The sequence below is a fragment of the Ceratotherium simum genome, chromosome X (genome assembly GCF_057802395.1).
Source record: "Ceratotherium simum simum isolate JZ-2026a chromosome X, ASM5780239v1, whole genome shotgun sequence".
Lineage (NCBI taxonomy): Eukaryota > Metazoa > Chordata > Mammalia > Perissodactyla > Rhinocerotidae > Ceratotherium > Ceratotherium simum.
Window position 1 is genome coordinate 87,228 of NC_141940.1, and position 10,898 is coordinate 98,125.

The window sequence follows — 10,898 nt, forward strand, 5'->3', positions numbered from 1 at the left end:
TCCAGAGGAAGGTCCAAATACTGTATGAGTCTCACTCCTTAAGTGGTAGATATGCTAACAACATCAAACAAACACATAGAGACAGAGATTGGATTGGTGGTTTACCAGAGGGGAAGTGGGGAGAGGGAGGAGGGTGAAAGGGATAAATAAGAATGTCTGTGATGATGGATTGTAATTCAAATCTATTTGGGTGGTGCACATGAGAATTGCCATGATGCAATCCATGCAGAAATAGAAGTATATCAATGATGTACACACTGAAATTTATACAATTTTATAAAAGCAATGTTACCACAATAAACAAACAAAAAAAAAGAGAATCAACATCCCAAATAAAAATTGTTATCACTTACCATCTTCTCCAAAAAAAGAAAAAAATGACCTCTGGATGGCAGTGTATTTGTTGGTTTTAGCCTGTGCCTGCACAGGCAGAAGTTAGATTTATTGACTGGCGTTTTGCGAATTCAGAGCATGGAAATACAACAGGTTGAAGGTCAAATGACTGTCTGTCATGATATGGTGCCTTGGAGCAAGCAGCGCCCTGAACTGTGTGTGTGGATTCCTCAGAGGCCAGGTTACCAGCTTGGGGAAGAGGAGGACTGAGGGAGAAACAAAGTCTAGGTTGGGACCCCAGGAAGGAGAGGTGAGGGGGCAGCAGTACCTTTCCCATAGAGCCTGTTGTGCAGCCAAGAAGCCAATTACTCTGCCCACAAGTACCCATCTCCCCTGGGTATTAAGGTTTGGGCAGAGAACATATGTCTGGCTGGGAACAACTGTGGTTTCCCACAAGCCCTTTCTCAGTTGATATATTCCTTGAGAAGGGACTACTTTTAAAAATATATCTGATGGCCCGGGCTCTTTAGAGAGATGCCTTTTTGAAATCCAGTCATTTCGAGAACACTTTTCTCTTGTCCCAACTGTTGCTTTGCTTCATTGAGAATCCTAGAATACCTGTGGAAAGTTTCCAGACTCTCCCAGGCCGATCTAGAGTTCTAGTCTATATCTGCTGCTAACTTCCAAAGCCTGACCTTGGAAGGTCCCCTCCCTCCACTCAGCCTCAGCTTTCACCATCTGAGTCTTCTGATTTATTCTCACTAAAGCTCCTTCCAGTGCATCCCAGTGACCCAGTTTGGATGAAGGGTAATACTTGACTTTGGCGACTCCTACTAATTTCTGTTGGGCGAGATATAGCATCACACACACACAGAGGAATGCACATGTGCACCCTTCAAATGCCTGTTACACACTTAGTAAAAGAGCTTCCCTTTCTTTAGAGTCAGCAGGAGAGAAGTCCAGAGATATATCAGGCTCTAGATACAGGGCTCCAGCTCCCCCTACTTTGTGTGGTTGTAAGCCTATGGCTCTGTCATCCTCTCTATGACTTGGCTTCACTCATCAGGCTCCAAGGGAAGATGGCTACAGCAGCAGTTCCTGGGGCCACATCCAGATCTGAGAAGGCAATTTCCACAGGCAACAAAAAGGAACTTACACTGCCCTGCACTGACTTCTTAGGAGAGGAGGCCCTTTCTCAGAGGAGGCACCCTGGTGCACTTTTTCCCACTTCGCTGGCCCTAGAGGGGATCCACATCCCCACATTGTTTTCTTTTCCCTTCGCTGACCAAAGGGAATGGTAGAATGCAGAGATTAGCTTGCACTTATCATTGTAGGGGGGGCAATGGGCATTGGGAGAGTCAAAATCACTGGTAACCCCTTGATCCCCCCACCCAGTATAGAAGATAAAATGCTTAGTGTGTGAAGATGGAGGTCATTCCAGATCCACTGAGAAGGATTAAATCATCATTTTCATGCTGTGATTCAATACTTGCTGTCTATTCCTATTCCATGCAGGACCCAGGGTGTTTCCGTGCTTGTGGAGGAGGAGAGGGGCCACCTCATGGAGAGGATAATTATCCCCATCCACATAGATGCTTTTGTCATCCTTCTAGATTGAATTAAGAGCATTTATCCAGGGGTGGAGGAAGTGACATGCAGTGTCCACCAAGGAATAGAGTTAAACACCCAAGAGAGCGAGTAGTAGGCATTCATAAAGTGCTATTCACTCTGCTGGGCTCAGGCCTTGCAGGCTGTGATTCTGTTTTCTGGGTGGCCTAATGCAAACCCCTGGACCAGATGCTGGCCTGTGACATGTGGCATTGACAGAGCTGGAAGCTTGCCACTGGCATCGTGTAGAAGGAAACATTCAGAAACTTCTCAACATGAGGATGCACTGTATTGGATGTCATGAGCATCCACCCATTCCTCCTACCTTTGCCCTCCAAAGAAAGTGTTCAAGCGTCTGTCCTGGAACCCTTGCCTCAGAGAAACTTGGTGTGGTGAGGGGAGGCATCAGAAGCTTTCAAAAACACTTCTGCTGGCTGTTCTCTCTGGGCTGAGGATGCCAGTGAGAAGCTTGAGTGCCATTCAAATGTGCTCTCTGCTTTGCAGTGTGGTGGAGGGAGCCAGTAAATAAGATCCAGTCCAGAGGTGGCAGTTATCATCCAGCAGCAAGGGGATATTATTACCACAAGAGACATCTTTGGGGACCCATCTCACCTGCTGTGTTATGGACTGAGTTTGTGTCCCCCACCAAATTCATTAATGTGGGGAAACCCTAACTCTCCCAGTGTGCCTGAATTTGGACACTTGGGGCCTTTAAGGAGACTGACATTAAGGTTAAGTACAAGGAGCCATAAGGGTGGGACCTATTGAGGGACAGGACTAGTGTCCCTGTAAGAGGAGGAAGGGACAGCAGCTCTACTCTCGCTTCTACGCACCAAGAAAAAGAAAGGCCAAGTGAGCACACGAGGTGAGAAGGTGGCCTTTTTGAAAACTTTCAGGAACAGAGAGGCCTCAGCGAAACCAACCCTGCTGGCACCTTGATCTTGCACTTCCGGTCTTTCAGAACTATAAGAAAGTCGGGGTCTGCTGTTTAAGCCCCCAGTCTGTGTGTTGTATTGGTTCTGACGGCGAGTTGGCGGACTAATCCACATGCAGAGGAGATCTGCTCTAACACTGGGGAACCCTCCTCTTTGGCCTTCCCCAGGAGCACCTGCACCCCTGAGCCCGCAGCCCAGCTCGCCACCGGGAGCAGGACAGCCCCAGACACTCTCAGAGCCTCATTGGAAAGTGCCTCCCTAAGTCAGCGGCTTGTGCCCATGGACCCAGCACAGCCCTGCAGTGGTAGCTACACACAGGGTGGAGGGAGTGCTGCATGGAGGTCAGGGGACAGTGGAGTTCTGGCCTGAGTCTGACCCTTCCTCTGTGATGTTCTCACCAGCCTTCCTGCATGCGCCTTGGCATCAGGCAGCACTTTCCCACCCTGCTTAGAGTGTGCACTTTTGGTTATTGTGGTGGATGTTCGGCTCTCCACTGGCTTGCCCAGCGTGACCCCCACTGTCTTGCTATTATGACCAATCCAACTAAAAATGCTTGAGAACCTTGTATAAACACCCACAGGCGCTTTGTCCAATTTTTAAGTTTTCAAAAATTAATCACATTTTTGTTTGGTTTTTTTACCTTAAGTACTGAAGCCATCACAGAGAGTTTGGTGATGCAAAAGTTTCATAGGAGTGAACAAGCTACTGGGCTAACTTTGAGGATTACCGGCCATTTCTAGTTTTGGAAGCATTTCCATTTCCAACCCCCGTGAAGTCTATATGAGTTTGCTTGTGAAAGCATGGAAGTCATATTTCATGTGATGACTCAGGAACATTTAGGACCTCATACACTATTGCAGAAAGGCAGGAAGGCCAGAATCTACCCGGCCTTGTGTGCCACTCCATAATGCCCTCCCAAATTTCCTTCTAATTGCAGTAAATTCATTTTTAATAGTTTTAATTTTTAATCAAAGCAATACATGCATGTATAGTTTTTAAAAAATCAAATAGTACAAAGAGCGCATAATGAAAGCAGTGAATCCTGCCCATCCTTCTGCACTCTCTGTTCTCAACCCAGAGGCAAAAACTTGACACGCGTCTGTTGAGAGGTTACCTCCATTTTCTCAATAACGTGCTTTTATTACAACTTGTTGACTTGGTGGCGTGAGGCCTTTTCTGCTGACTCCAGCAGTCCCGCCAGCTCTCTTCCCCCTCGGTCTGCTTGTGTCACTACTTCTCACTCTTCTGTTGGTGTCCTTGTTCACTTTACTAATATGATCCAAGTAAACCTGTCTTATTCTTTCAACTGGAGACAGTACCTGGGCTTCCTGCCTCATGAGAAGAACACCCTGTTCCATTTCCTGCCCGCTGCCTGCCAACTTGCTGCGTGTCCTGCACACTGTCAAGTTGGGAACATTCCCATCTGCTCTCTAACCACAATGAAGTCTTCCCTGCTTTTCCTAGAGATTCACTCTAAAAACGGAAACCGTAACTAATATTTCCATTGCAGTGTTATTTAAATACTGTTCACTGAGTAGCAAAGTGGGATGCTACAATTGGATTTTCTCATCTGTGCCTGCAGAGTCTTGGTCCACGTGCCAATGATCAAGCTCATTCCGTCTCTTGCTCCTGGCTACAGTTCACAAGCAGGCCCCATCTGAGGTCACTTTTATAGCATGCTTTCCATGTACAGTTGGAAATCTTTGTTTCCCCTGTAGCTTCTGTTTGCCATTGTGTTTCTTTTGGGATGAAGAAATGTATGCCTTCCAGGTCATGTTATTGATTTCCTCCAGCTGCAAACTCCATCCATCTGTTGCTGAGAATTCATTCCCTTCAGTTGGAAGTCTGTTAGTCTTATTCTAATTTGGAAGATTGGCCTCCGATTGGGACCATTCCTGTACAGTTGCTCTTTATTTAACTTGTTAGCAACCTTTCCTTTTTCCTTGGGGCATCCTGTGCCCATTGTCATTTCCTGAAGTTCGTGCTGTCTTTTGTTTTATGGATGCAAGCACTTCTCAAACATTTGAGGATTTTCAGATTTCTAAGTTCTTTTCTGGTCCTTGAATTCTCCATTTCCTTGAGAGTCCACTTTTCGTTATATCTCAGGCTTTTTGGTTTATACTGCAGGCATTCCATGAAATCATGATTCTACTGGCCCATTTCTGTTAGAAGGAGGCAATGGAAAGACAGGCGGGCCAGTCCGCAGAGTGCGAGGAGCTGGTTGCTTTGCTCTAGAGGCGGTGAGCTGGTGGGTGGAAGGCAGCCATGCTGCCGGGACACACACACACACACACACACACACACACCATGTCCCCAAGTTAGTTACTGACACCCACACACACACACACACACCCATGTCCCCCAAGTTAGTTGCTCTAAATATGTATCTGCAGGCGGACGTTGAGCATCACGGAGGCCACGACGTACAAGTAGGGGAAGTTCATGCGCAGCCGCCAGGTGAGGTGGAAGAAGGAGAGCAGCGTGCGCGTGGGCCCCTTGCAGAAGGCGCCCGTCGGAGCCGCGGGCCGCCACCGAGCGCGACAGCCGCACCGCCGGGCCCGACAGGAGCCGCCGCCGCCATCGAGGCTGGCGGAGCTTCCCGTACCGTGCCCGGAGCCCCGGGCCCCCAGCCGGCTCCGCGGAACCACCGACCGACGGACAGAGGGGACTTGCACGCGGGGAATCGGTGCGGGAGGCCGAATGGGCGAAACCGCAGATGCGAGCTGCGCTGCGCGGAGGGCGCCCTCCTTCCCCTGCAGCGCTCTGGCCCGGGATTGGTGATGCCCCGCTGCGGAGCGCAGCAGATAAGTTGCCTCAGGGCAATCAGTCTTTGTCCTACTAAGTTTGGATTTCAAAATACACCCCCAGGCTGAGTGATTTTCTGCTAAGTCTGCCTAATCCCTTTGCTGTTGTAGAGATCGTATTTAACAGACCACCTGTTGAGTCTTCTGAGCAACCCTCAATTCTTTGCCTCTGAAGTGTGTTTATTCATTTGGTCTTGGAATCTGTAAAATACTTACGTTCTTCCAAAAAATTTTACAAGTTGGAAAAGCTCCCGCTTGTAGATTTTGTTATTTGCAATGGCTACAAGCATGGTCAATGAAGATGTGGCTCTGCATGGGCTTCAAATCCTGCACCAAGTTGGTGAGCTCTGTAATCTGGGGCATTGATGTCAGGGCCTTGGCGGCAGGGTCAGGGGTCTCAGGCCAGATTGAAGTTCTCTCCTCGTTAAGGTAGAAAGGTAGTAGGTAATCTGTCACCTTCCTATGCAAAGCTGTCCTTTGGCCACTTCATGAAGACCGCCAATCCACATCTGCATATTGTAGAGGTGGCGGGCATCTCCTCTTCCTGCTTGTGGGAGGCAGAGGAAGAGGTGACCAGCATGGTTCTGCGAAACATCAGTCCAGAAGTCGTGAGGACCAAAGCTGGAAGCAGTGAGCATGCAGTTGACTCCTGTTCCTGCCTGCATTGCAATCATGGTCCCTCGAGTCTTAGGACGTTATCATTACACCTCAATCGCATCCACTACAACAGCCAAGAACAGGAGACACTTGGGGGGAGTTGGGGGGTACCTCTCATGTGTATTTTTAACCCAGGATCAGCAAGTATAGGTAAACAAATACATAAGTAAGTAAAATGGGCAGGTGGGTTTTTTTTCCAAGAGGACAAAGAAATTTGGAACTGAACAAGTCTTTTTGTTTCTTTTCTTTTTTTAAAAAATTTTTTGTTTATTGCAGTAACATTGGTTTATAACATTGTATAAATTTCAGGTGTACATCATTATACTTCTATTTCTGCATAGATTACATCATGTTTACCACCCAAATACTAATTACAACCCATCACCACACACATGTGCGAATTATCCCTTTTAGCCCTCCTCCTCCCCCTTCCCCTCTGGTAACCACCAATCCAATCTCAGTCTCTATGTGTTTGTTTATTGTTGTTGTTATCTACTACTTAATGAAGGAAATCATAAGGTATTTTACCTTCTCCCTCTGACTTATTTCTTTTTTTTTTTTTTTTTTGATTCGATTATCCATTTAATTTTGTAAACAACAACAACAACAAACAAAACAGGTATTTTATATGCAATGTGTACAATGTGCTGTATGTCACAAACTTAAATAAGGCACACTAAGAGAAAGATATAACCTCTGACTTATTTCACTTTGCTTTTTGTTTGTTTTCAATTATGTTTGCTTGCTGAAATTGTATCAACTCATTGTGGTCACATTGATTATATCATGCTGGTAAGAAGCTCTGATTGGCTGTTGATGACATCATAAGAATCATTGGGACATTGGTTTTATTGTACATTCAGTCGTGGACATCTTAATCAGGAAAGGAAAAGTGAATGGTTCTTCATTGGTACAGTTTGACAAATAAAAATGCAGAGAGCAGAGGACACACACACAACAGAAGGGGCCATGCAAACAGAACAGTTTAGAGCCACTGACCAAGGGGAGGGAGAGCTGTAGCTGCCTTGCTTCTCTGGGGGTGGGGATTCTACGATTGCCTTGGGGCTGAGCCCAAAGGTTTAAAAGGCTGAATGAGGTGCCTCTGTGTTTCACCCTTTGGAGTCTGCAATGCCCAGCATGAGAGGGTTTTCTCATCCAGCCTGATGGACTCCAATTCACAGGGTCCCACAGAGGCAGCAGGGAGGCCCGCAGGAAGGCTCAGCACAGGCGGCCTGGTCAGCAGTGGAGTGGATGGGCCCAGGGTTCCATGCATCAGCAGCTGCTGGGAGTGAACTCGAGGGACTTGGCTACATGTTCTGCTCGACTGCACCCTTTGGAAGACCTGTGCCTCTGCGCCCCAGGGACCATTTTGTGTCCTGTCTCCTGGGCGGAACCTGGGGAAGTCTTGAGGTGTGTCACTTCTTCCATTTATTGAGGAACCAAAAAAGAAGTTAAATCAGAACACTGAAGAAGGCAAGCCCCTTAGCAATCCCTCCCTTTCTATTGGCTGCCTAAATCACATCAGCTTATCTCCAAGTTGGAACATTTTAAGAAACATTTTAAGGACCATTCTTTTTATGGGCCAGACCATATGAGCCTCCCTGAGAACCACTGGCCTGAGGGTACATGTGAAGACTAAAGGGAATCGATTTCTGGCACTGGACACCCTGGCTCTCAGAACAGGGGTCTTGGTGCCCAGGCCTGTGTATATACCAGAGGGGAAATTAGTAAAGAGACCTTAACTAAGTGGAGTCTGGAAGCCCTATAGGGGAGCTCTCCAGCCCTCTCACACATGTCAATTACTCCAAACAGAAAGAGACAAACATCTTCCAGAGGATGTACTGAAGGAGAGTACTACTACTGAAGGAAGATTTCTCTCCCCCACCTAGCAGCAGCCCAGGCAATGAGAAACCCCACAGCCCAGCCAATGAGAAACACTGCAGCTCAGCCAATAAGAAGCTGTTGCCGCCCTGAACTGGTGCTTTCCCCCAATGGACTTTCCTTTAGAACAACCTCTCCCTACACCCCCTTTTCCTCTATAAAAGGAGCTCCCCTCAGGTTGTTTTCCCAGCTTGCCTATGGTTTACCGTAACATGCACATCCTAGTGCAATTCTTTTGGCTATTTCCAAATAAACTTCGTTTTGAGGGTAAAATAACTGGTGAATTTGCCTTTTAAATTGGCAGTGTCCATCCCATTGCCTGAAGTTAGATCTGAAGTTACATGCATCTGAAAACATCTGAGCAGCTGTCTACAGGAAATGAGTGTGTGCGTGTGTGTTTATCAGATGGATATGCTGAGGGCACTCCCACAGAACACCACTCCTATGAAAACCTTATAAAAAGTTATAATATCTGAAGAAAGCAGCAGAGCTTGCTAAATTTGGTAAACTCATTTTGAGGATAAAATAACAGGCGAGTTTCCATTATGTTAACACCAGTATACATAATGCCTGGACCGTGTGTGACGTACAGAGCTCCCTTGTTCACATGGAGGACAAGGGTCTCTGATCCTCCTCAAGACACAGGACATTCCACGCACTTCATTTGGCCCTTACCCCTTCTGTCTTCTACCTTTTCCTTAAAATGTTCCAACTCGGAGATAAGCTGACGTGATTTAGGCAGCCAATAGAAAGGAGGGATTGCTAAGGGGCTCGCCTTCTTCAGTGTTCTTATTTCACTTCTTTTTTTGGTTCCTGGCCCCACCCCAGGAGGGCCAATGTCTGCCAAGCCTTTGGGAGCGACTGATGACTTCTCAGCACATTCGGGGGTGGTCTTCCAGGCACTCACTCTTCAAGGGGATTTTGGTGAGGCCCAAAACAAGAGTGACTCAGGTTGTCGAGGCTTTGAGTGTGCAGGAAGTTGCTGGGGCAGAAGTCTCCTCCAGACACAGGGAGGTGGACCCGCCGATCCTCTGCAGTAGGTCCAGCACTGGTGTCCTCATAAGCTTCCTCCCTCCCTCCCATTTTTCTTTCTGTCTATGTGCCGTCCAGCTGTCTCTCTGTCCATCTAGCTGTTTCCCATGAACTCAGGGTATGATTAGAGCCTGGCCTGCAGACAGAGAGGCACAGACATGAGGTCTGGTCCCTCCTGTGTGAGGTCTGAGTTCCTCTGCTGATCCAGGCAGGTGGTCCGGGTCAGGCAGGCAGCCATTGCTCTTCCGGGTGAAGGTTTAATATTGGTGACTTCAATGCCAAGTCCCAGAGCAAAGGCTCTGGACTATTCACATGCCTGGCCCAGCCCTCACGGTGGAGCAGTGGGGACCCCTCCTCATGAGGAAGGAGGTGTGGTGCAATTGACACTCACCATCCACAGTTAGGCGAGCGTCACAGGTTAAGGGCACGGTCCTCCACCAGACCGCCCTCACTTCAGAATCCAGCCCTAAGTCAGGAGTCCTCAGGCCCACCTGCTCTCGGACCAAGAAACAGATGGGCCAAGTTCTTGATCAGGCCACCTGCAGAGGAAAGTTACAGATGCTCAGTGAACATTCAGTGTCATTTTCATTCAACTTTTATTCAAACACACGCAGACCAGGGAAATTAAAACAGTGTCTGTCTTGATAAGATTTACAATGAAGGTTGAAAAATCGAATACTCTGGATGCAGAAAAGCAGGCATTTTCATAGCATTGACGGGGGTAAGGAATGGCAAAAATCTTTCAGAGGAGGTTTGTAAATATCTTATAAATGAAGAAAATGAATGCCCTGTGATTACATGGCTGCACTCACAACATTCAAACACTAAGAGACACTTTCACAAGTCAGACATTAAATGAGTGCAGTCCCAACCTTTCTTCTTAATGTATTAAGACCAAAAAACACACTTATATTCAAAGAAATATAAAGTACGACAATCATGAGCTATTACTATTCGCTAATATATTTTAAAACTTAAGAAAACTCTTAATACCCCATTTTGGTAATGTCAAGAGGAAATGAACATTCTCTCAGATTTTTAAACAGTATTTCAAACAGACAGTGTTTTTCGAGGACAACTTCATTATGAATGTCAAAAGCTTATAAATGTCTAATACATTTTGTCGAAGATGATCCACATCCAGAAGGTTGTCCATCCGTGGAAGATGTGGCCCAATATGCTGACCATCTCAGGAACTCATTCCACAGGGAAGGAAGTGCAGCAATGGGTCCATGACGCTGAAATGGCCCCGTCTTACCACGGGCCCAGCACTCAAAGCAGCTGGCATGATGGTCTAGAAGAGTACAGGAGGAGAGGGAGCAAGTGGGTTCTGAGGGCCAGGGGAGTTAAGGAGACAGAAAGCAGGTCAGGGCTATATGGAGAAGGGGAAGGAAGCCAGATGGATCCGAGTGAAGGCTCTGGAGGAGAAGGAGCGAGAGGTCTGTTACTGGGGACCAACCCCACACCAAGTGATGAATTGATTAATCAGGCCTTTTGACTGTTGATACACTGGGGCCTTTTCGTTTTCTGACCAATATGGCAGAACATGCATCTCTGAGCAAACAGGTAAATGAGCCTCAGAGACGCCTTTAGTTTTGGGGGGGCAGGTGTGAGAGCCTGAGCAATGAGAGCACTGGCACCAGGATGC

The 10,898-nt window shown here is 47.2% G+C and overlaps 1 pseudogene; it reads right to left on the reverse strand.

The window, feature by feature from the left end:
• Positions 1–5,251: 5,251 nt before the first annotated feature.
• On the reverse strand, positions 5,252–9,279 carry LOC147911682 (small integral membrane protein 10-like protein 1; annotated as a pseudogene).
• Between the last annotated feature and the right edge of the window lie 1,619 nt (positions 9,280–10,898).